Here is a 26,746-nt window from a genome sequence, read left to right as displayed (position 1 = left end):
ATAATGTGTTCTACTTCTATCCAGGTTAATACAAAGCATGTAAAGTCTCCATTTTTTTAAATGGCTGAATAGTATTCCATGGTATACATAACCACAGCTTATTAATCTATTCCTGGGTTGGTGGGCATTTAGGCTGTTACCACATTTTTGGCGATTGTAAATTGAGCTGCAATAAACAGTCTAGTACAAGTGTCCTTATGATAAAAGGATTTTTTTCCCTCTGGGTAGATGCCCAGTAATGGGATTGCAGTATCAAATGGGAGGTCTAGCTTGAGTGCTTTGAGGTTTCTCCATACTTCCTTCCAGAAAGATTGTACTAGTTTGCAGTCCCACCAGCAGTGTAAAAGTGTTCCCTTCTCTCCACATCCACGCCAGCATCTGCAGTTTTGAGATTTTTGTGATGTGGGCCATTCTCACTGGGATTAGATGGTATCTCAGGGTGGTTTTGATTTACATTTCTCTGATAGATAGGGATCATCAACATTTTTTCATATGTTTTTTAGCCATTCATCTGTCTTCTTTAGAGAAGGTTTTATTCATATCTCTTGCCCATTGATACATGGAATTGTTGGCTTTTTTTCATGTGGATTAATTTGAGTTCTCTATAGATCTTAGTTATCAAGCTTTTGTCTAATGCAAAATATGCAAATATCCTTTCCCATTGTGTAGGTTGTCTCTTTGCTTTGGTTGTTGTCTCCTTAGCTGTACAGAGCTTTTCGGTTTAATGAAGTCCCATTTGTTTATTTTTGTTGTTGCAATTGCCATGGCAGTATTCTTCATGAAGTCTTTCCCCAAGCTAATATCTTCCAGTGTTATTCCTATGCTTTGCTTGAGGATTTTTATTGTTTCATGCCTTAAATTTAAGTCCTTTATACAACTTGAATTAATTTTTGTGAGTGGAGAAAGGCGTGGGTCCAGTTTCAGTCTTTTACATGTGGATATCCATTTCTCCCAATACCATTTATTGAATAGGGAGTCTTTCCCCCAAGGTGTGATCTTTTCTGGTTTATTAAAGATTAGGTGGTTGTAAGATGTTAGTTTCATTTCTTGGTAATCTATTTGATTCCAAATATCTATATCTCTATTTTTGTACCAGTACCATGCTGTCTTGACCACTATGGCTTTTTAGTACAGACTAAAATCTGGTATGGTGATGCCCCCAGCTTTATTTTTATTACTAAGTACTGCTTTAGCTATATGGTTTTTTTTCTGGTTCCATACAAAACACAGAATCATTTTTTCCAAATCTTGAAAGTACCATGTTGGTATTTTAATAGGAATGGCATTGAATAGGTGGATTGCTTTGGGAAGTGTAGACATTTTAACAATGTTGATTCTTCCCAGCCATGAGCATGGTATGTTCTTCCATTTGTTAAAGTCCTCTGCTATTTCCTTTCTGAGGATTTCATAATTTTCTTTATTGAGGTCCTTCACCTCCTTTATTAGGTATATTCCTAGGTATTTCATTTTCTTTGAAACTATGGTGAAGGGGGTTGGTCCTAGCCTCTCATCTTGAGGTATTGGCATATACAGAGGCTACTGACTTGTGGACGTTGATTTTATATCCTGAGACATTACTGTATTTTTTGATGATTTCCAGGAGTCTTGCGGTTGAGTCTTTGGGATTCTTTAAGTATAAGATCATGTTGTCAGCAAAGAGGGAGTGTTTGACCTCCTTTGCTCCCATTTGGATTCTCTTTATTTTCTTATCTTGCCTAATTGTATTGGCTAGTACTTCCAGCACTATGCTGAAAAGTAATGGTGATAGAGTACACCTTGTCTGGTTCTAGTTCTAAGAGGAAAAGCTTTCAGTTTTACGCCATTTGGTAAAATATTAGCTGTGGGTTTGACATAGATAGCTTCAATCAGTTTCAGAAATGTGCCACCTATGCCTATACTCTTCAGTGTTCTAGTTAGAAAAGCATGCTGGATTTTTATCGAATGCTTTTCCTGCATCTATTGAGAGGGTCATATGGTCTCTATTTTTGCCTCTGTTAATATGGTGGATAACGTTTATGGACTTGCGTATGTTAAACCAGCCTTGTATCACTGGGATGAAACCTACTTGATCATGATGTATGACTTTTTGGATTTTGTTAAGAATTTTTGCATGTATATTCATGAGTAAAATTGGTCTGAAGTTCTCCTTTTTAGTTGTGTCTTTTCCTGGTTTTGGTATCAGGGTGATGTTTGCTTTGTAGAACGTGTTGGGGAAGATTCCTTCCTTCCCAATTTTTGGGAATAATTTCTGCAGTACGGAAATAAGCTCTTCTTTGAAGGTTTGATAGAATTCTGGTATGGAGCCATCTGCACCAGGGCATTTTTTATGGGAAGCTTTTTTTATTTTTTCTTTAATCTCAGTGCATGAAATTGGTCTGTTCATGAGCTCTATTTCTTTCTGGCTAAGTCTAGGGAGAGGGTGTGATTCAAAATATTGATCCATTTCCTTCACACTGCCGTACTTCTGGACATAGAGTTTCTGGTAGTATTCAGAGATGATCTTTTGTTTATCTGTGGCATCAGTTGTTATTTCTTCATTATCATTTCTGATTGAGGTTACTAGAGATTTTACTTTTCTATTTCCAGTTAGTTTGGCCAAAGTTTATCTATTTTATTTATTTAACAAAAAAACAAACACAAAAACTCCTTGTTTCATTAATTTTCTGAAGGATTCTTTTGTTTTCAATTTCATTGATCTCTAATTCAATTTTGGATATTTCATTTCTATAGTGGGTTTAGGCTTAGTTTGTTTTTCTTTTTCCAATCTCATCAGATGGCTTGTGAGTTTGTTGATGTGCTCGCTTTCTGTTTTTCGAATATGTAGGCATCGAAAGGGATACATTTTCCTCTGAAAACTGCTTTTGCAGTATCCCGCAGGTTTTGGTAGCTTGTGATGTCATTGTTGTTATGCTCAAGGAAGTTAACGATTTCCTGTTTTATTTCTTCCTGCACAGATCTGTCATTCAGCAGAAGGTTGTTTAATTTCCATTCCTTTGTGTGGGGTTGAATGTTTTTGTTAGTTGAGTTTCACCTTTCATGTCTTGTGGTCTGAGAAGATACAAGGTAAAATTTCAGTTCTTTTGTTTCTGTTGAGGTTTGTTTTGTGGCCTAGGATATGATCAATTTTGCAGAATGTTCCATTGGGCAATAAGAAGAATGTATATTCTTTGTCTTTTGGATGGAGTGTTCTATATGCATGTATTAGGCACAGCTGTTCTCACGTCTCATTTAAGTTTCTTGTATGTTTGTTTAATTTCTGTTTAGAGGATCTATCCAGCTCTGTAAAAGGAGTGTTAAAGTTCCCTGTCATTATGGTATTATTGGATATCATATTGCTCAGATTGAGTAAAGTATGTTTCAAGAATTTGGGAGCATTTAAATTGGGTGTTTAAATACTTAGAATTGAAATGTCTTCTTGTTGTATTTTTCCCTTGACCAATATAAAGTGACCGTCTTTGTCTTTTTTGAGTCTATTTGCTTTAAAGCCACATGAATCTGAAAATAAGATTGCAACTCTTTTTTTCTAAATTCCATTTTCCTGAAAAATTGTCTTTCAACCCTTAACTCGGAGATTTAATTTGTCTTTTGAAGCTAGGTGTGTTTTCTGCAGACAGCAAATGGATGGCTTGTGTTTTTTAATCCAGTCAGCCAATCTGTGCCTCTTCAGTGGGGAATTCAAACCATTAACATTTATTGAGATAATTGATAAATATGGTAGTGTTCTATTCATCTTATTTTGGGAGTGTCCATTGCTTAGTTTTATCTTTTGCATCAATGTGGAAGTTAGGTTCTTTCCTTTGATTTCTGAGTTCTTTCTGTGCTGCTGATCAATTGTGATGGTCAGTGTGTAAAACAGGTTAAAGTATTTCTTGTAGAGCTGGTCTTGTTGTGGTGAATTTCTTCAATGTTTGTATATGAGTAAATGGTTTGATTTCTCCCTCAGTTTTAAAGCTTAGCTTAGCAGGGTACAGAATTCTGGGCTGGAAATTGTTCTGTTTAAGTAGATTAAAGGCAGATGACTATTGTCTTCTTGCTTGAAGTTTCATTAGAGAAGTCTATAGTCACCCTGATGGATTTGCCCCTGTAGGTCAACTGGCGCTTACTCCTGGCAGCTTGAAGAATCTTTTCTTTTGTCTTGACTTCGGATAGGTTCATCACAGTGTGTCTTGGAGAAGCTCTGTTAGGGATGAGGCTACCTGGGGTCCAATATCCCTCTGAAAGCAGTTTGTCAGAATCTTTGGTGATATTTGGGAAATTTTCATTTATAATATTCTCTAGTATGGCTTCCATTCCCCTGGGGCATTCTTCTTCCCCTTCTGGGAAACCTGTAACTCGTATGTTGGAACACTTCATATATTCCCATAATTCTGACAGTGAACATTCTGCTTTCTCTCTCTTCTTTTCTGCCTCTTTTACTATCTGAGTTATCTCAAGAGATCTGTCCTCTTCCTCCGAAATTCTTTCTTCTGCCTGGTCTAATCTATTGTTGATACTTTGTATTGCATCTTTATGTTCCGTGATTGACTGCTTTAGTTCCTTCAGCTCTGCTATATCCTTTCTATGTTCTTCATATTGTTCATCTCTTATTTGATTCTGTTTTTGGATTTCCTTTTTGTTATCTTCCACTTTATCAGCAGTTTCCTTCATTGTTTTCATCATGTGTATTCTAAATTCCATTTTTGTCATTTCTAACATTATAGGTGGAATCCTCTGCAGTAGCTACCTCATAGTCCCTTGGAGGGGGGGTCTGGACTGGTTCTTCCTGTTGCCAGGAGTTTTCTGCTGATTCTTCCTCATGAGTGATTTCCTTTATCTTTCCTTGCCCTAATTTTCCTTTCACTTTCTCTTGCTCTTTATGTTGCCATGCCCCTGGACTAGAGTTTTGATGATTCCTTTTGGTACAGGACCAGAAGGATGAGCTTGTTGAAGAGTAGGAAGGGAAAAAAGAAAGGAAAAAAAAAGAAAAAAAGAAAAAAGAAGAGAGAATAGAAAAAAGAGAAAGGAGAGGGGGTGGGTAAAATGAAATATTGACCAAAAAAAAAAAAAAGAGGGGCATAGACAGAGGGAGACAGAGCAATATAGGTGTACAGTAGGATACTTTGACCCAATCTTAAAAAAAAATCCCATCTGTGAGGGTGCTGGGTTGGGTGGTTCCCTTGAGGTGAGCAGCTCTTTGCTAGCCTGTTTGGACACAGTACCTCCACTAAGTAGAGAGGAAAGACAAAAAATGCTATAAATCAGACCAAACAAGCAAATGGAAAATTTTACGGGATAAAATTAGGTGAAAAAACAAATAATAGGGGTAGAAACACTAGCAAAAATGAAGTTCCAATTATTGTAAAAGGCAACAATGGGAATTCATACTTAAACTAGAAAAATGGAGAAAGAAAAGAAAGAGAAAGAAGGAAAAATCTATAGGGAAAAGTTGAAATTAAAAAACAAAACAACAACAACAAAACCCATCAAAAACCAAAAACAAAGCAGTATATATATCTTACTGAATATTGTCTGGGCAACAGGTGATCTTCTGGGGTATGAGATGTTAATCACAATGCTGATTCGACAGGAGGCCTCTGCCGATTCTCAAACTGCTAGACTTGGCTAAGCAGAAGCTTTCCCATGAAATCGCTTGTTGCTGGGATCACTGCTGAGGTGGCTATCCACTTACTCAGTGTGCCAAAACCGGTCTCACTCTGCCCCTGAGGTCTAAGGTTTTCAGGCGGCTCAGTCCCTGCCTTTAGGCTGCTCAGTCACTAGATTACTAGCTCCCACCTGATCCTTGCTCTGTGACCCTGAGGGTGGAGTTTGCCCAGGCAGTTCTCTAACAACGGCTCCACGCAGCCCACTGCTGAACACTATTAGCTTCCTCAGGCTCAGCAGCTCAGTCTGGGGCCCTAGACAATGCCCAAAGTTCTCTGCACTCCTGCCCAAGCTCTTTCAAGGCATTTCAACTGAGTGCCAAGTCCAAAAACACCAAAACAGCTCACAGATAAGGCCTTTCCAGTTTGCAATCCCGCTGCTGTACTTACAGCTGCTGGCAGGATTAGACCGAACGAACACACGCGACCACTTGCCAGTTTTCCACTGCTTTTGTCCTCCTCTTGGGATTCCGAAGTCTCTTGCTGACTCCCTGTGTCCTCAAAGGGATTATTGTAGGTAGAGCCCACCAGCCAGAGATTCCTGGAGTCTTGTCTTCCCAGATTCACTGTGCCCAGTTGCAAGGAAGCTGTTACTCAGCCGCCATCTTTCTCCTCCTCCCAAATTGAAAAAGTTTTATTAAAATTTTATATTTTGCTCAAAGAGTTCTCACATGTTTTAGGTTCATTTATTCTCAGTTTAAAAAATTATTTCAACTAATGTGAACTGGATCTTTTCTCTCACTATATGTATTTTAGACCACTTATTCCTGGATGTTTAGATTTTATTTTTTCTCAATATACCTGACTTCAGGGTGCTTCTATTCAATTATTTGCTGACATCCAGTCGGAGGTGCTTTCTCAGAGTTTTCGCAGATATGCTGTTTTTATTCTAGCAGAATCCTGTGCACTTAACTGTTGGTTCTAGCTGCAACTTTCTCCCCCTTTTCTTCTCCTTCTGAACTCTTTCCACCTTACTTTCACCATTTTTGCCTGGCTGATAACCTGTATCTTTTATTTCTCAGCTTACGTGACACTTCCCTGGGAATATTTCCAGGTAGCTCTCTCACTTTCAGATTTGGAAGATGGGTCTTCCTCCCAAGTCTCATAGAGCAACTGTAGTAATAGTTGGCTCTTTTTAGTCTAGATCATATTTACTTAGTGGTACCATGTTTTCCTTACTTAGTTACCACTCTCTCCCCAGCATTGAGTGCAGTAATAGGCACATGGGCTTTAAACTGTTTGTTAATAAACTAATGAATGAAGTAACAAGCTAATGAATTAAACCATGCATATGTTGATTAATAACCTAATTAGTTAATTAATGATATGATAAGCTAATGAATAATGAATGGAAATATATTGAGTTCAGGTTTGCTGACCCTATGTCCTGCCCATGAAATCTGTCTTATTCATTTCTTTCCTACCTTTTATTGGCCATATTCAGTGATCTGATTCTCTAACTTGATTGATTCTATACTTTTTTTCTTTGATATATCTATGAAGATGCAAAGTGTAAAAGCAGTAAAATTCCCTCCCAGAGACCAGGTTTATTGTATATATGCTGATGTGGAATAATCGTTCTAGAATATATTGTTACAAATTCCAATGTCAAGGCTTGAGTTCCCTTCCCCTTCCCCCCAAAAAAACCCTGGAAATATTTTATTAAAAACGCACTAAATTTTTTTTTCAAAATTATTAGAATATAATGAATATGTTACCTAAATTGATAACCAAAGGATATTTCAACAAAACGTGTTTGGTTTTTTATTTATTTTTGAGACAGAGTCACTCTCTGTAGAGGGCTATGGCATCACAGCTTACAGCAACCTCAAACTCTTGGGCTTAAGTGATTCTTTTGCTTCAGCCTCCCAAGTAGCTGGGACTACAGGCGCTGGCCACAACGCCTGGCTATCTTTTTGTTATTGTTGTCGTTGTTTAGCAGGTCCGGGCCAGGTTAGAACCCACCAGCCCTGGTTCATGTGGCTGGCGCCCTAACCATTGAGCTGAGCCCTCTATAAAACCGGTTTAAATAGTTCCATTATTTAATAGGAAAAAAAATTAAACAATAATGAAGTATATGCTCTATCCTGATTTATTATAAATGGGATAACATGTTCTATGCTTCTTAAAATACCAATATGTTCTTTAAAATCCTCCTTGAGGTATAAGTAGCCATATAGATAACCTTTATTCATAGCAACAGGTTGTTTACATTTGCCATTTCATAATTTTTAATTCTAATTGGTAGAGATACTATAATATTAACTATTTATAGGAGAAATAGATCTGATAAGAGTCTAGCCTTTATAGAAAAAATTTTTAAAAGTAAAAATTGGTGATTATTTGAAACCAGGGTAAATTGACCATGTTTAATGATTTCATCAACCAGATGTGCATTAGTGCATATAAATTCTTGAGTATATTTTAGCATGAAGTTTTCCATTGTTGAGTTTTGGCCAAGATATACTATATTTAAGAAATGTAGCTGAGTCTGTTTTGTCAGGATGCCAGACATGGATTAAGGCAAGAGAATTCCTACGTTATGACCTGGAAGTCTGCAGGATGGTGAAGGGGAAGTCAGAGAGGATTTTATGGAAAATTAAAATACACTGTTTAATTTTTAAAACAATATAAGATGAAACGTTTTCAGTTGCAGGTTATATAATGTTAAGTATCATGTATGATTATTAGTTAAAAGTATAAATTGTGTGTAACATGAAAGAAAGCCCGTCCTGTAGCATTTAGCAGAATCTAGACAATGTTCTTACAAGTAAAGAAGTAATTAATTGCCTGTGGTGATTGGGCCTAAAGAAATTTAATTATATAAAGAAAACACACAGAATATTGCACAAGTCTCTGTGTGCCAGGGTTTATAGGGATTCCTTCCCAGCCCAATTATATTATCACAGTTACTGGAGTCACTCAAAGTTGGGGCGGATCTACATGGGATCACAAGTTTGTTTGGCAGACATATGTATCAGTGTGTTGGACACATTGAATTATAGGAGCTTTTATCTAAGGAGGATTCAATGAATAAATTTGTAATGACATTAGTGGAAGACAGCCTGATGCTGTGAAACCTATTGGCTGAAGATCCTCCTTTCCTAGAAAGTGCTAGAATAATTACTGTTGGATTTTGCCTCAATTTTCTGTAAAGCTTTCTAAATCTCACTACCTCTTCTTCACACACTTTTATATTTTGTACTCAGTTGTTGCACTAATATGGTCCGAGGAGTTATATTTCTTACCTGCTAATGTTGGAGTCATCTTTTTTCTGCCATTGATTTTGTACAGCTGTTAGCTGAGTCATTGTGAGTTGATTTTTAGAAGTTAGCTCTCAACGTGAAATCTGTCTTGCGGCCACTCTAAAACTTCCAATTCGTATAACACCTATATGAAACATGGCTAGTTTTCACACAATTCTGAGAAGGAATGACCAATTGTAGGCAGTTCAGTCAAAACCAATTATGTCTCTTGAATATATTTGTAAATGTGAACACATTTGTGAATTTACATTTTGGAAATAAGGATCTGTTAATTTAGTCAGTGAATACTGAATTACCTTGAAAGTGACAGACACTGTGTTAGAAGCTGAGAATAAGCTGAAAAAGTGTAATTTCTGCTCTCAAGTAGAGATTGAAGTTTGGATTTTTTAAAAAAATAGATATTAGTAATGAAGGAACATCTTTTTCTAAGTGATATGCTGCGTTATTGTGGGAAGATAAAGAGAACTGACTGAGCCTGGAGAAAAAGAAAAAGAGTAGAGAAGTCATATAAGAAAAACTGTGAATAGGGTGGGTTGTTCAGTTTGGGCTGTGTGTGCCTTTGACGTGACTGCTGACCATTCACTGGGCAGCTGGAATATGTTGCTGTGGTTCATGAGAACATTCTGAGGTGTAGACTTTTGTGTCCTAATTATGTTTCTATATAAACTAAGACTGACTTTAAATAATGTGTGTGTGTACTATATATAAGGGTGAATTAAAGAAGAATCATGTGTGGGACCATGGGAAATACCAGTATTTCCCATGACGTGACTACTGACCATTCACTGGGCAGCTGGAATATGTTGCTGTGGTTCATGAGAACATTCTGAGGTGTAGACTTTTGTGTACTAATTATGTTTCTATATAAACTAAGACTGACTTTAAATAATGTGTGTGTGTACTATATATAAGGGTGAATTAAAGAAGAATCATGTGTGGGACCATGGGAAATACCAGTATTTAAGGAGTTTGGCAGAAGAATTAGAGCCATAAATTAAGCTCATGGACTGGGAAAAAAGACCTAAATGTGTGATATCTTGGAAGCTGTTGGATAGGACACCAAGGAGGAAGAAAATGATTAATACAATATGTAAGTTAAGAATTTCTATTGGTTTTTTGTGGCCCCATGGGGGAAAAAATAATGGCACCAGGGTCTAGAAACATAGAAATAGTATTCACTTCTGTTGCATATACTCTTCAGAGAATAGCATTTTGCTATTATAGGGCTGTAAGATATCCCAGAGAACGATTTTATTTTATAAAACACAAGGACACAGAGACTGAAAGACTGAGATTCACACTGAGGAGCTGCCTGGTGGCTAAGAGTGTAAACTATGAATTAGTGTTTGTGTCTTGCACATGGGGAGGTGTTTGGCACTTTTGTGGGGTTCAGCAAATGCTTTCAAATAGAATTGAATCAAACGACTTATTTCACACTCATTCGTCCCACAGCAATGGAAACTACACATTGTATTTGCGTCTAGGATTGCCTGCTGGATTGTCCTCCCTACCCTATCCCAGAGCAAAAAGGGGGGAAATCATAATCCTTTTAGAAAATGGAGCCAGGCAAGAGAAATAAGATTGAGTCATTCCCATGGTCATTTGCACTGTAGGTTTTCTATTACAAAACGTAGCTGCGAAATGGTACTGTATGGAAATACTCATTCAAAATCAACTGTGTGGAGTGAGATAAACTGTTTTCCATGTTGGAAAAATGGTAAAAGGCGTTTTTCTGAAAACTCATTAAAAGGCCTTTAATTTTATAGTAATTTTCATCCAGAACACTGGAGGTAAATTTGAGGACATATATTAGCCTATAAAAGAGGTTTATGAAGAAGTTCATAATCACATCTTGTTTTAATGACTTTTGTTTGGTTTAACGTTAAAACTGATTGAAAGTTGCTTAAATGGCCAGAAGCTTTCTGTTGTTCCTAAAATTATGCTCACATGGAAAGTGCAGGCTCACGGGCAGCAAAATTTCAAGTAAATTAATTTCACTTTTCTCAGGAGGAGGTTTTGCAGTATGAAAAAAAGTGCCTTTTTTTCCCTGCTCCTGAAGAAAAATGAACAGATGCAAATTTATTTCTATAGTTCCAATCAGTCCTCTGCAGATTTCCAATTACTGTGACTTAAGAATTATTTCCTAGACACACCAGGAAATATAGTAATATTGTCTCCCACTTAAATTGCTTTCTCTCTATGTGAAACTGAACTATGGTTTTGCTTAGATGATGGAAAAGTTGCTTAAAGTATAATGGAAGTTTGAAGACATATCGATGTTTAGATGATAATGAATTTTAAAAGTTAGTACCATGTCATCTGCTTGTTTTTTCTCTTATATATTATGTCTACCAAATAATATATTATTTCTATGATTATATAGAAATACAATCTATTCCCAAATATCTCCTTTGGGAATCTGCATACACATACAAAAACATGGAAGTCAAATAATCTTATGCTGAATGATAGCTGGGTCAGAGATGAGATCAAGAAAAGAAATTGCCAAATTTCTGGAACAAAACGACAATGAAGACACGGACTATCAGAACCTCTGGGACACCACAAAGGCAGGTCTAAGAGGGAAATTTGTAGCACGGCAAGCCTTCCTCAGGAGAACGGAAAGAGAGGAAGTAAGCAACTTAACGGGACATCTCAAGAGACTGGAAATGGAAGAACACTCCAACCCCAAATCCAGTAGAAGAAAAGAAATAACCAAAATCAGAGAAGAACTAAATGAAATTGAAAACAAAAGAATAATACAACAGATCAATAAATCAAAAAGCGGGTTTTTTGAAAAGGTCAACAAAATAGATAAACCTTTGGCCAACCTAATCAGGAAAAAAAGAGTAAAATCTCTAATCTCATCGATCAGAAACAACAAAGACGAAATAACAACAGACTCCTCAGAAATCCAAAAAATCCTTAATGAATATTATAAGAAACTTTACTCTCAGAAATACGAAAATCTGAAGGAATTTGACCGTTACTTGGAAGCACGTCACCTTCCAAGACTTAACCAAAATCAAGTGGAAATGTTGAACAGGCCCATATCAAGTTCGGAAATAACATCAACCATACAAAATCTCCCCAAAAGAAAAGCCCGGGACCAGATGGATTTACGTCAGAATTCTACCAAACCTTTAAAGAGGAACTAGTACCTATATTATTCAACCTGTTCCAAAAGGTAGAAAAAGAAGGAAGACTACCCAACACGTTCTATGAAGCAAACATCACCCTGATCCCCAAACCAGGAAAAGACCCAACAAGAAAAGAAAATTATAGACCAATATCACTAATGAATATAGATGCAAAAATATTCAACAAGATTCTAACAAACAGAATCCAGCAACATATCAAACAAATCATACATCATGACCAAGTCGGTTTTATCCCAGGGTCTCAAGGCTGGTTCAATATACGTAAATCTATAAATGTAATTCAGCACATAAACAAATTAAAAAACAAAGACCATATGATTCTCTCAATTGATGCAGAAAAAGCTTTTGATAACATCCAACATCCCTTCATGATCAGAACACTTAAGAAAATTGGTATAGAAGGGACATTTCTTAAACTGATAGAGACCATCTACAGCAAACCCACAGCCAATATCATATTGAATGGAGTTAAATTGGAATCATTTCCACTCAGATCAGGAACCAGACAAGACTGCCCATTGTCTCCATGCTCTTTAATATTGTAATGGAAGTTTTAGCCACCGCAATTAGGGAAGAAAAGGCGATCAAGGGTATCCACATAGGGTCAGAAGAGATCAAACTTTCGCTCTTCACAGATGATATGATTGTATATCTGGAAAATACTAGGGACTCTACTACAAAACTCTTAGAAGTGATCAAGGAATACAGCATTGTCTCAGGTTACAAAATCAACATTCATAAATTGGTAGCCTTTATATATACCAAAATGAAAACACAATTAAAGACTCTATCCCATTCACAGTAGTGCCAAAAAAAGATGAAATACTTGGGAGTTTATCTAACAAAGGACGTGAAAGATCTATATAAAGAGAACTATGAAACTCTAAGAAAAGAGATAGCTGAGAATGTTAACAAATGGAAAAATATACCATGCTCATGGTTGGGAAGAATCAACATTGTTAAAATGTCCATACTACCCAAAGCAATATATAATTTCAATGCAATCCCCATTAAAGCTCCACTGTCATACTTTAAAGATCTTGAAAAAATAATACTTCGTTTTATACGGAATCAGAAAAAACCTCGAATAGCCAAGACGTTACTCAAAAATAAAAACAAAGCAGGAGGAATCACCTACCAGACCTCAGACTATACTACAAATCGATAGTGATCAAAACAGCATGGTATTGGCACAAAAACAGAGAAGTAGATGTCTGGAACAGAATAGAGAACCAAGAGATGAATCCAGCTAATTACCGTTATTTAATCTTTGATAAGCCAATTAAAAACATTCAGTGGGGAAAAGATTCCCTATTTAACAAATGGTGCTGGGTGAACTGGCTGACAACCTGTAGAAGACTGAAACTGGACCCACGCCTCTCACCATTAACCAAGACAGACTCTCACTGGATTAAAGATTTAAACCTAAGACATGAAACTATAAAAATACTAGAAGAGAGTGCAGGGAAAACCCTTGAAGAAATTGGGTTTGGCGAGTTTTTTATGAGGAGGACCCCCAAGGGCAATTGAAGCTGCTTCAAAAATACACTATTGGGACTTGATCAAACTAAAAAGCTTCTGCACAGCCAAGAACACAGTAAGTAAAGCAAACAAACAGCCCTCAGAATGGGAGAAGATATTTGCTGGTTATGTCTCCGACAAAGGTTTAATAACCAGAATCCACAGAGAACTCAAACGTATTAGCAAGAAAAGAACAAGGGATCCCATTGCAGGCTGGGCAACGGACTTGAAGAGAAACTTCTCTGAAGAAGACAGGCGCGTAGCCTTCAGACATATGAAAAAATGCTCATCATCTTTATTCATCAGAGAAATGCAAATCAAAACTACTTTGAGATATCATCTAACTCCAGTGAGACTAGCCTATATCACAAAATCCCAAGACCAGAGATGTTGGCGCGGATGTGGAGAAAAGGGAACACTTTTGCACTGCTGGTGGGAATGCAAATTAATACATTCCTTTTGGAAAGAGATATGGAGAACACTTAGAGATCTAAAAATAGATCTGCCATTCAATCCTGTAATCCCTCTACTGGGCATATACCCAGAAGACCAAAAATCACACCATAACAAAGATGTTTGTATTAGAATATTTATTGCAGCCCTATTCATAATTGCTAAGTCATGGAAAAAGCCCAAGTGCCCATCGATCCACGAATGGATTAATAAATGTGGTATATATACACCATGGAATATTATGCAACCTTAAAAAAAGATGGAGACTTCACCTCTTTCATGTTTACATGGACGGAGCTGGAACATATTCTTCTTAGTAAAGTGTCTCAAGAATGGAAGAAAAAGTACCCAATGTACTCACCCTTATTATGAAACTAATGTAGGACCTTCACATGAAAGCTATAACCCAGTTACAACCTAAGAATAGGGAGAAGGGGGAAAGGGAGTGGAGGGGGGGGGCGAGGTGGAAGGAGGGGGATTAATGGGATTACACCTGCGGTGCATCTTACAAGGGTATATGTGAATCTTAGTAAATGTGGAATGTAAAGGTCTTAGCAAAATAACTAAGAAAATGCTACAAAAGCTATGTTAACTAGTGTGATGAAAATGTGTCAAACGATCTATGAACCAAGTGTATGGTGCCCCATGATCATACTAATGTACACAGATATGATTTAATAAAAATAAATAAATAAATAAAAAATTAAAAAAATAAATAAATATCTCCTTTGAATTCTTTGTTTCAACTTCCCCCTCTGAATGGCGTGCCTCCAAGCCCACCTTAATTCAAATCAGCAACCTCTCCACCACTCGCATGCTCCTGTTCCCCTTTCTTGATTCCTGTTTTATATGTGGCCTTTATTACCTTCTAATGAATTAATGTAAGTTACTGCATGTAATAAATATTAAAATAAATGTAAATTTATAGCTTATTTTGTATATTGCTGGAATGAAGCTTCATGAGAGCACTGATTTTGAAGTACCTAGAATAAATCCTGGCACACAGTATGTTTTCAATAAATATTTGTTGATTGCATATTAATTTAGATACGTTTTTTCTTAAATTTCTCATATATGAAGCGTGTGCTGTGTATTACTTTAGAATCTTCCCTTCCATCTTTCTCTCTCCTATTTCCCTCTGGGGAATCAAAGATCATCTAAGGATGCCCTTTTGGCTTCACATCTGCATTGCTTTTAATTACAGTGCCTAATCTTTTCACTTTGGCCCTAGAGATCCTTATTGTTAGAGATGATTAGCCCAGAGTGTTTCATGGCACAGGGCTTGCATGAAAGTGATCCAGTCTTGCTGTTCTGATGAGAAGAAGGACAGCATAAGGAAATGTCCCCAAACATTCCTGGAGAGAGAGAAAGCCAGATCCTGCCTGGTTATTAAAACCATATCTCATTATCAGACTCAGCAAGTGAGAGGCACTTTGACAGCAATTCCAGGCCAAGGCAATGATCTGAAATGCCCAGAAGTCTAAAGGAAGACTGGGCTTTAATACCATATGCATTCTAATAGCAGCCTTTTAAAAGAATGTTTTGCTTGTGTGTCCCTGTACATTTGCCTTAGATCAAATAAATCTTTAGAAAATTCTCTAAATCTCCAAAGACTAGATTTAGGAGTGGGGACAGACATTGGGCACAAAGTGTGTACTGAGTCTCCTGAAAGTTAGGGTTGGAGAAAAGAGTACAGCTCTGATCAAAAGCAATCACTGATGTCTTAGAAAGACAAGGAATTTGGCCAATTCTTTAAAAACACACACACAAGGGAAGTAAGGGCAGTGCCCTTATAAAACATAAAAGTGAAAAAAAAAAGAATGAAAGCAAGTTCTGCTGAAAGTATTCACCAATATTTTTCTGCCCTAGGCTCTTTAATTCCCCATCTTGCATCATTCTATCTGTATTGATAGATTTTTTTTTCTCTATTTTTCAGCCTTATCAGCCAACTTGCCTCCTGCTCCCACCACTAGACCCTGTAAGTGATGACTGGCCACAAATTCATCCTTATTCTCTTTTGCCCTTGATTTGGGTGAAAGGACCTTCCTTCCCTTCATTAAAATTAATCCAACAAATGTAGGTTTAGAAAGATTGTTATTTTAAAAAAATGGTGTTTTCGGGTGGCACCTGTGGCTCAGTCGGTAAGGCGCCGGCCCCATATACCGAGGGTGGCGGGTTCAAGCCCAGCCTCGGCTGAACTGCAACCAAAAAATAGCTGGGCGTTGTGGCGGGCGTCTGTAGTTCCAGCTACTCGGGAGGCTGAGGCAAGAGAATCGCTTAAGCCCAGGAGTTGGAGGTTGCTGTGAGCTGTGTGATGCCATGGCACTCTACCGAGGGCCATAAAGTGAGACTCTGGCTCTACAAAAAAAATACAAAATGGTGTTTTCTTTTTGTTCTTTAAGGACTTCAGCATAGGCCTGTGAGTTTTATTTCTAGGTTGCAAAACCTACTCCAAGTAAAAATGATAAGCCTCAAATTTTCATTTTGGAACTCACCTTTCTGTTCTGAAGTTAACCTAACACCTATCCCAGCTGGTCTGTAAGGTACATGATACCTTTTCCCCTTTCATAATTTATTGCTTTAACAGCAGACTTTGGTTAGAGCACTGCTGTTAAGGGACAAGGAAAACACCCACTTTGTTGAACATTTGTGTTTAAAGTGAATACATTCTACTAAATCACCGTGAGCCCACGGGGACATCTCTAACTCAAATTATAACTATATCTGTGATGAAATCAGGCCCTGAAGCTTTTATTTGTAATATTTTTGTGTGTGTGTTGATTCCTGTGGAATTCACAAATGTTAGGGGTTTCTTTTTTCTCTCTACCTGAAGAAACTGGTTAAGTTAGGTTTTCTTGCTGCAGATTTCAATAGCACATTATACTGTGTTACAGTATCCTCGAACCAGCTTTGTTACTGCTTTTTAAATAGTTTATCTTTTCTACTAGTTATTATGTGTACACACATACTGCTATAATGCTATTTTCAAAATATATTTTGAATTCATGAAGAAATATATCAATCTAATTATATTGCATTTTACTGAGCAGGCCAAGGCTTGGTCTCTGCCTATATCCCAGTTTAGAAATTTCCTCTGCAGCATGGCCCACCATCCAACCCAAGTGAGTCTCCTCCAAGACATCGTAATGATGAGACATTCCTGTTGCATAGCCCCTGTAATGAGTAAAACATATGTAGAAAATCATTAGGTAAGAATAGGTTTAAAGTTGAATCATAGACAGTTAATGCTTTTACTTAGTGTTAGATGTTTTTCAGGTCTTAATTTCATTTGTATTAAAACACAGAATTCCCTTAGAGCAGTGGTTCTCAACCTCCCTAAGGCCGCAACTCTTTAATACAGTTCCTGTGGGCTGCAACTGACAGGTTGAGAACCACTGCCTTAGAGGATGAAGGAAATAGTTGAAAGAGATTTGACCGTGATTCCAAAAAAGAAAAAAAAAAAAAATAGAGAGGCTTATATTTTAGAACAATTTTTGTTTTCATGGGGAGGGAAATGAGGAAGAAGGAAAATTTTCCTTTTCTGAAAATTAAATTCTCTGGCACCCACGCACCTTCGAGGCAGCCGAGTGAAATACTTCAGTACATGGGCTTTGGCCTTAAACAGACTTGGCTTCAAGTAGTCTGTTCATTGGTCCTGTGACTGACTTCAGGCAAATTGCTTAATCCTTTATTCCTCAACTACAAAATTGGGTTATGTTCGTTTTATTAGGGAAGGATTAAATAAAATGATGCCTAGAAACTTGATGTAATTATATAATAATAAAACGAAAGAGTTGGTTAGTTGTTAATTTTATTCTATTTCTAAATGTTCCTTGGCTATGCCTTTGTAGAGATCTGCCTACACTTACTGGCAAACATTTCCATGAAGACGAGAATCCAGGGCACAAGAGTAACTCAAGAAATCTCCTTTAAAAGTGTATTGGTTATGAGGCATTTCTTGGTAAAATATGAGATTATTAAGTAAGAAATGTCCAGTTTTCTTAAGTATTAAGTTTGACAGTTATTATTTCTGATTTTTTACTTTGATTCTTTGTTTTTAATGAAGGTATATCCTCATTCATTTAAATGCACGTTTTGGCTTGTGATTATCTTTCAAAAAAAGCTTTTTGGTAAAGCAGTTTTTGTAAACCCATGGATGAGCCAAAAATATGTGCTGTTTTTGAATATGACTTCCTTTGGGGAAACCAGGCAGCCCAGAGAGCTTGAAATATCAATAAAGTGCTTGGGAAGGAAGTGGCTAAAGAATACATTAGTACATCAATGGTTGGAGAAGTTCTGTTCTGGTGACTTTAATCTTGAAAATGAGCCCTGTGGGCAACCAGGGATTAAGGTGGATAATGAGTGAAAGCTAATGGAATCAAATCCATGAGTGAATTAGCAGCAAAGTTTGACGTTAACTATTCCAGCAATATTGGACCATGTGAATAAAATCAGCAGGGTAAAAAAAGCTAGATAGATGGGTTCTGTGTGAATTAAATGAGCATCAGAAGAAACATTGTATGGAAGCTTGCCTTTCTTTGTTGTCATGACCCAAAGGCAAACCATTTCTACACGTATTATTATGTGCGATGAAAAATAATAGTTGCAAGTATTTGGCACAATGGTTGGGTAAAGCTGATGTGCTGAAACAGGGTCCATAATTGAATATTCATCAAAAAGCATAATGGTGTTTTTTTACTGGTCTAGCACTGGTATTATCCACTACAGTTTCCTGAAACCTGGTCAGTCAATCACAGTCTATTTCTCCTACAACCAAATGGACCACATGATGATGCTTGTGATTAAGAAGCCGAGAATGGTCAGTAGAGACAGGCCAATCCCTTGCAAGACAACGCAGTCACACAAACACTGCTGAAATTACTAATGATAGCCTTGGAAAACTCACTGTCATCTACAGTGGTCACCTTTCACAAAGTGATTATCATATCTTCCAGGCTTTGGACCTATCTTACAAGAAAAATTATTTTCTCGGCTAGCTGTGGAAAATGCCTTTCGTGATTTCATCTCCAGGCTTCTTCACTGCTGGCAGAAGGAAGCTGCTATTAAGATGGCAAAAACATGTCTCATTCTTTTGTCCAGGCTAGAGTACCATGGCATTAGCCCAGCTCGCTGCCACTCAGACTCCTAGGTTCAAGCAATCCTGTTGCAGCCTCCCAAGTACCTGAGACTACAGGTACCCACCATGACTCCTGCTATTTTGTTCTATTTTTAGTAGAGACAGGGTCTTTCTTTTTTGTTCAGACTGATCTCAAACTCCTAGCCTCAAGCAATCTTCCCATCTAGGTCTGCCAGAGTGCTAGGATTATAGGAGTGACCACTGTGCCTGGCTTGAGTATTAGTGTTATTCTTTTTTTTTTTTTTTTTAAGGTAGAGTCTCACTTTGCTGCCCTTGGTAGAGTACCATACCATCATGGCTCACAGCAACCTAAAACTCTTAGGCTCAATTGATTCTCTTGCCTCTACTGCCCAAGTAGCTGGGACTACAGGTGCCCACCACGCCTAGCTATTTTTAGAGACAGGGTCTTGCTCTTGCTCAGGCTGGTCTCGAACTCCTGAGCTTAACCAATCCACCCACCTTGGCCTCCCAAAGTGCTAGGATTACAGGCATGAGCCCCTGTGCCCAGCCTTGAGTATTATTTTTTAACTAAGAAAATATGTTCACACCTATTTCAGTATCTAAAGAAAAATATAGTGTTAATTATATATTCAGAAGAGAGGTATCAAGTAAATTTTATACATATATTAATAAGTCATGTAATTTTGTGAATCCCAATCAAACAATAATTAGCTATATAGTTTTAAGTTGCTTAACTGTTCTGATATCTGAATTCCTCATTTTAAAATGGGGATGATACCTTAACAGGTTCATTGTGAGAATTACATAAGATAATAAAGAATCATGATTAGAATCTGTCACAGAGTAGAAATGGACTAATATGGGATAAAAGGTCTTAGTTACCTGTCATAGTCCAAACTCTGTGTCAGAAGAAGCACCTTTGTAGTGAATATGACATTTAATCGAGATTTAAATATTTTAGAGATACGATACTATATTTTAGAGATATGATACTATAGCGAGGATACATTTCTTTCTTTAGATCCTAAGGAAGAAATATGAAAATTATTTTTAAAACTTGTTCTTTTCAATGTTAATTGATAAGGTTTTGGGAGATGTATTTGAAATATAAAGGTTATTTTGTTCAGATGCCTGATACTTCACATCTGACAAGTTAGAATAAGAAATATATCTTCATAAGATAGGATGGTATTATTGTTGTTTATTCAATTTTCAAAGGCTGAACAAAATTCAACTGAGAAGGAATAAATAAGTCTATGTCATATGAAGATACCAGAGAGGAGGCTTAACTGTATTTTCTGAAGTTGGCTTGGCAGTGCTGTGACACTTAGAAGTAATGTGCTCTGAAACAGGTTTCAGCTTTAGGGAGCTATGTGATAGAATCTTGTGCCCTCGTCTGTCTAGTTCATGTGACGTGGTGGTGGTTTTCCTCCCCATCTCCTTTTTTTTTCCTTCTTTGCTCACGCAGTGAGAGTGCAGAGCAGGTAAACAACTTACCCATAACCTTCCCAGTGGAATTTAACCTTTTCGAGAAGAGGCCATTTAAAAATTTTTCATACTATGGGTGGTGTGTGAAAATCAGCTCTAATAACTTAGCAGTAAAGTATCCAATTAAATTATCCTCTTGTAGCCAGTGTGTTAAGTATTACTATAATGAGTTTAAGTTTTAAATAAAAAGTTAATCATTTACATTCTCTATGACTGCTTTTCTCCTCAAAGCAGTAAAAAATGTCATTTTTATCATTATTTAAAGTAGTTTAATTAAAGAAAAATAAAGGGAGGGAAATAGAGGGCAGGAATTTGAGAGAAAAGGTGAGTAAAGAGAATACTATTGGCCTTCAACTATAAAGTCTGTTATGCCAGGATGTCGTAAGTGCCACCTATGAGAGCAGAAAATACAGCTTTGTCTCTGGTATCTCAGATTTAATCATTTATTATCTCAGTAAATTATTTTCATGAGATGAAAATCCTGCCTATTTCTAGTCAAGCGGGTTTCCCCTTTTCTAGTATTTAAGTATGATTTAACCAAAAACCCCTACTACTGTCATTATTCTTTTGGGAAAAGGGTAATAATTCTGATCACTCACATGTCTAGGAGCTTAACAGTTCCAATTTCATGCACTACACCCATTATACTCTTAAATTATATAGTTTTAATTCAGGGTTTTAAAATCTGAGTTTTATACTTGGCAGTTGCCTCGTGTGGTTATCACTCAAAACCAGACCACTCATACTTTACCTTCTTTCCAATATAATTAAATGATGTTCTCTTTAAAATCTCTATGAAAACTCTGTTATTACCTATTTCAATCTATATATAGTTGAAAAAACATACATAATGCATATGGTATTATATATATTTTGGTTGTTGAGAAGTTTGGTTGGTAAGCAATAAGAAATCCAAAATAACAGTTGTATTTATACGTAGGAAATCTAGAGGTGTGTAGATGCTAGGAGTTTGGACAATTTCATGAGTGGCTCAGTTTTCTGGCTTACTTGAGATTTCCCTCTTCAGTCCTCAGCACAGGACTCTTCTACCTTACAGTTGGCCAAAAAAAAGGAGTAAGGGAGGACCTCCCCCTCCTTAAGTACGTCTTCCAGAGCAGGGTAAATAACTTTATACTTTTATAGAGTATTAAGACTATTTTCTTGTTTTTCTTCACCATGTGACAGTTCATTCAAACACTGTTTATTCATTATTTGGGTAATGCCATTGTCAATGTTATAGCAATACCACAAATTATGCTTTAAAGAAATAAATAAGAAGCTTTCAACCCCTTAGTATTTTCCTAGTTTCAAAGGTACATGGCTATCTGTAAGCAGGATTCTGGTTCCTTGCATTTTATGTGTGTATCAACTCTGTTGGAGTGATATGTAGTCTTAAGACGTGTACATTTTGTCTCCTGATCTACTTTATTTATACCAACATGTGGTGGATGTCTCACATTCCAACCATTTTAAAGACTTTTGTTAGAACAAGGGGCAGGAGGCCACTTCATTTAATAATTCAGATGTTTTAACAGTTCCATAAAGACCTGTTTCATATACTAACATAGAGGCACTGATAATTTGCTCAGCAGTATTGACAGCAGTGAGAAGGGACGTGTTTTTTCTATTGAATTTTTAGAATTATTTTGTGAAAGCAGTCAGTAGAAATGATAGATGCTATTTTGGGGAAAGTAATTTAATCCATTTAATTTGCTTTCTCATATTGTTTCCTTTGTATAGTTTATGTGCGTGATTGGAAGGGATATGAAGACCTTAATTTTTTTGAAAAAATAACTGTAGTTAGTTGATATGAAATTCTAGTTCTCAACTTCAGCACTGTTGACATTTTGGGCTGGATTATTCTTTGTTGAGGAAGGGTATTCTGTGCCTTACATGATGTTTAACAGCATCCCTGACCTCTGCCCACTAAGGTTCCTGTCACATCCCCCTCAATTATGACATTAACCGTCTCCAGACATGGCCAAATATCCCTTTTGGGGGTGGGGGGAGGAGGGGAGTTACCCCTGGTTCAGAGCCATGGTGCTAAATAAATGTTCCTTCTGTCTCTGTCAATGTTCAGAAGCAGCTAGGGACCTGTATGCCTCTTTACATTTAATGATTGTGCTCAGCCCTGTCCAATTCACTGTTATCTTGGGGTTGCCTGGTTTTCATTAATCAACTGTCTAGATTGTTGTGATTTTAAAAAAAGGTATTTTAGACAAAGGCAGGATGGTTGGGGCATTGGGGATAAAATGGGAAGAACTTTCACAGGGAGAAGATTCTACACATAAAATGGTCAATCCCAAAATGTATAATCAAAATCGGGAAAAAAAAGCCTAAAAGGATTTAAGGGAGAACATTTCGTTACTTTTTCCTGATGTAAAATTTCTAGAATTTAGGTGTTAAAATGAGTGGTAGTTTTTATATACAGATTATTTTCTTTCCTTGACTGAAACATTCTTTTTCTTTCTCTGATTTATATTCATCACTGGCTGTTTAATTCAGGGACTGTTGCTCTGAAAAATAATCATTAAAGTGAAATCAGAAGAAAAATATTCTTAAAAAAATACTATAATATATTCACTTATATGTAAATATGTAAAATTGACCCTACCATTTATAAATTAGAGATCAGTTACATTGTTTTCAATTTCTTCAGATTAATAAAGGGCCCAGTTTTCTTAATTTTAAGGCAACTTCATCTAATACAGATAAAATTATTCTAATTAGATTCTGGTTTGATTGCATATGGAGATGTGTTCTCATTCTTAATGTGCATAGAAGAAACCAGAAAATTTTGACATTATCGGCATGTAAAGTATGCTGTTATTTTTAACAGTCATGGAAAAGCCTTTTGTATAAATGATCTGTTAAAGTGCAGGTCTTTGTTTATAACCACACGTCCAGGCTTGCATTTCAACATACTTCTTATTAATTGTGTAACCTTTAGTACATCACCTAACTTTTTCTTAGCCAAGATTTGTCATCTGCAAAGTGGAGCAAGTAATAACCTATCTTAAATTATTATTGAGTAATAAATTGACATGCTTAAAGTATTTCACACACTGTAAGTGCTGAATAAGTTTAGCTGCTCTTATTATCGTAACTATTGCAACGGGAAGGATTTCTATCCTTCTATCATATCTTTAGTAAAAAAACAATGTATTTTGTTGATGTGGAAGACAGTCATACCAGAAACCTGGTCATGATGGTGCTAGAATTGACCCAAATGATTCTTACTTATCTATCTTCACTAACTTCCAAAATATCGATTTCCTTTCAGCATATCAATGCAAGTTAATATTATGCAAAATCTGGTGAGCTTTAGAGCAAAAAACATAGCCAAGTACATATGTACATAGAATTGAATTATTTTATCACTTTCCTTATTTCTTTCTGAAAGAGCATGGCATTTAGTTTCAGAGAAACTTTCAATTCTGGCTTTGCCTCTTATTAACCATAAAAACTAGAGTTAGTTGATTAATTCTTTTCTCTCTCTTCCTGAAGTGGAGCTGATGATACTACTTTTTACTGCTGACTATTTTCAGGCCTCTGCCAATGTCATCCTGACTCCGTGGACCTTTCCTTGTTCATCCCTGGGCTGGGCCGTGTTGGTCCCCTGTCCTCTAGTGTTATAATTTTCCATGTCATTTGCTTTCTTACTTGTGTCCCCCAGTAGAATGCACATCTGTCAGCGAGTGCATCTGTCCAGCTCACATGTACAGATCCATAGCAGGGCATAGTTACTGCTCAATTAAATCCTGAGCCCATGAGAAATCAGTCACGATAGCCATCTGACTTGGACTCACTGCATTGCTATAACATTATTCAGATGATTTGTAGAGGATGATATTCTAATTCAAAGAGCTATGTTAGATATAATCCTGGAAAATTGCCTGTTGTGTGGCTGTGTGTAATAGGACCCTGCTAAAAGTAAGACAGGCAGGACAGGCTTGTCTATATGTGGTTATTGTACAATTTATAATTTTTTTCCTCTTTATCTATTTTTTGAATTGGAAAATGACAGGAATATAGTGTATCATGAGCACTGGGGAGCCCGTAAGACTGAGTACATCACTTTTCAAGGTTTATGAGCTGTAGGCACATTGTCAGACATGTACTCATTCCCTATAGCTCATCCCATCCAGCCTAATGGCGTATTTGCCCTTTAGAAATGCAAATATGTGGAGACTAATTAGTGGGCTATTTCAGTTACTCGGGTGACAAAAAAGATAAAAGAGCTCTGCTGCAGTCCTGAAGATAAACCTTGAGGGGCAGAGTAAACAAAGAGCTTTAGAAAATAAGAACTGGTGAGCTTTGGAGACTTCACAAAACATAGATTTATGAGGATCCGTAAACAAGAGCCATGATCTGGTTTCTGATTTTACCTAACTGGAGTGAATGATGTTAATTATGAAAGAGTTGTTTTTCTTCTATTTCTTTTCTTTCATTTCTTTTTAGTTGAGAGATAATTGTTTTCAATTTTGGGGTGTGTTGACTTTGAAATTCCAATGAACTTCTGATGTGGTTCAATCAGCTATTGAAAGCAGATCTGGATGTCAGGAGAAAGATCATTACTTCAGAATTGAGAACAGTCCGTGTATACATTTATGCAGGATGTCAGACAGAGACTATATTTATCAAGAGAAGAGACACAGACGAGATCCTTTGAAACACCAACTTTTTAAAGAACTGTATGAATGAAGAGGCAGTTTCTTTTTTATTCTGACTAGGGTGGTCTCAAGAATGGAAGACGCCTGGGAGATGCTGTTTGGTCTCCCAGAAGACAGGGAAATAGATTTTCAGGAAGGAAAGATTTTAATTCAGTAATCTTAAGGATGATAGATGAGTAGGCTGTTGACTTAAATGCACTGTTTTGGGGGGTTGATAACTAGTAGAAATTTGATAGGACATTTTGGGAGAATTCTGGGAATAGGGCGTAAACTGAATTTAGGGGTAAATGGGATCTGAGACATTGAACGTATGTACGTACTATAGACCATTCTTGAAGGAAATCTGAGTTCGAATGGAAGAAAACCAGTTTAAGTAGGGTAGTTAGAGGTGGATGTAGTCATCAGTAAAGATTGTAGGTGTATTCTCTTACCCTGTATTTAAGAGATACATGAACAGTTTTTTGGTCTTAAGAGAAAGGAAGCTGTAAAAGGAAATCAAATGGACAGACAAATGGAAGCTAACTGAAGAATTTCAATTTTTAAAGAAGCTGGAAAAATAGAATTAAATGTCTCGATGCTGTTTCTCATACTATGCCTTTTACTTTGTATCCAATGAGAAACATTTCTTTATTTGAATTTGAAATGAAAATAATAAAGACAATTAAGGTCCTAGACAAGCTTTAGAAATTAGATAATACATGAATACAGTTAATCAGAGAGTGTTACATCAATAAAATTATCGTTTAAAAGAATGTTTCCCTTTGAAAAATGGGTTTTTTTAAAATCCACTTTTAAATATGACTGACCATTTCACAGACACTTGACTACTGTAGGAAGCTTTATTTTTTCTTGTTCTCAGCAACTGAAAAGTACATTGAATAGCACAGCATATAATTTTCTTTTTCTTTTTTTTTTTGTAGAGATAGAGTTTCACTTTATGGCCCTCGGTAGAGTGCCGTGGCATCACACAGCTCACAGCAACCTCCAACTCTGGGGCCCAGGCGATTCTCTTGCCTCAGACTCCCGAGTAGCTGGGACTACAGGCGCCCGCCACAACGCCCGGCTATTTCTTGGTTGCAGTTCAGCCGAGGCTGGATTGGAACCGGCTAACCTTGGTATATGGGGCCAGCGCCTTACCCACTGAGCCACAGGCGCCACTCCGCACAGCATATAATTTTCATGACCAAATTAATTGTCAGTCAAAAAATCTAATATGAACTAAATGTATATTTATATATATGAAAATGATCAAATGTGTTTAGGAATCTTTATTCAAGTGACCAGTGCATGGTGCCCCATGATCACATTAATGTACACAGCTATGATCTAATACTAATAAAAAAAAAAAGAAAAAAAATAATGTTAATACATGCTAATGACACAAATGAGTTTTGAGTTCAAAGATTTTCTCAAGATGCTCATTAAATTATAAGCTGAATATTTTAAA

General features: G+C 36.7%; 1 protein-coding gene across 3 annotated transcripts in view; it reads left to right on the top strand.

Annotated features, from left to right (window-relative positions):
• TMTC2 (transmembrane O-mannosyltransferase targeting cadherins 2) overlaps positions 1 to 26,746 on the top strand; it is a 474,733-nt gene that overhangs the window by 273,418 nt on the left and 174,569 nt on the right. The window lies entirely within an intron of this gene.

The sequence above is a fragment of the Nycticebus coucang genome, chromosome 3 (assembly GCF_027406575.1).
Source record: "Nycticebus coucang isolate mNycCou1 chromosome 3, mNycCou1.pri, whole genome shotgun sequence".
Taxonomy (NCBI): Eukaryota; Metazoa; Chordata; class Mammalia; order Primates; family Lorisidae; genus Nycticebus; species Nycticebus coucang.
Note: the sequence above shows the minus strand (reverse complement) of the source record. Positions and strands in the feature narration are given on the sequence as shown.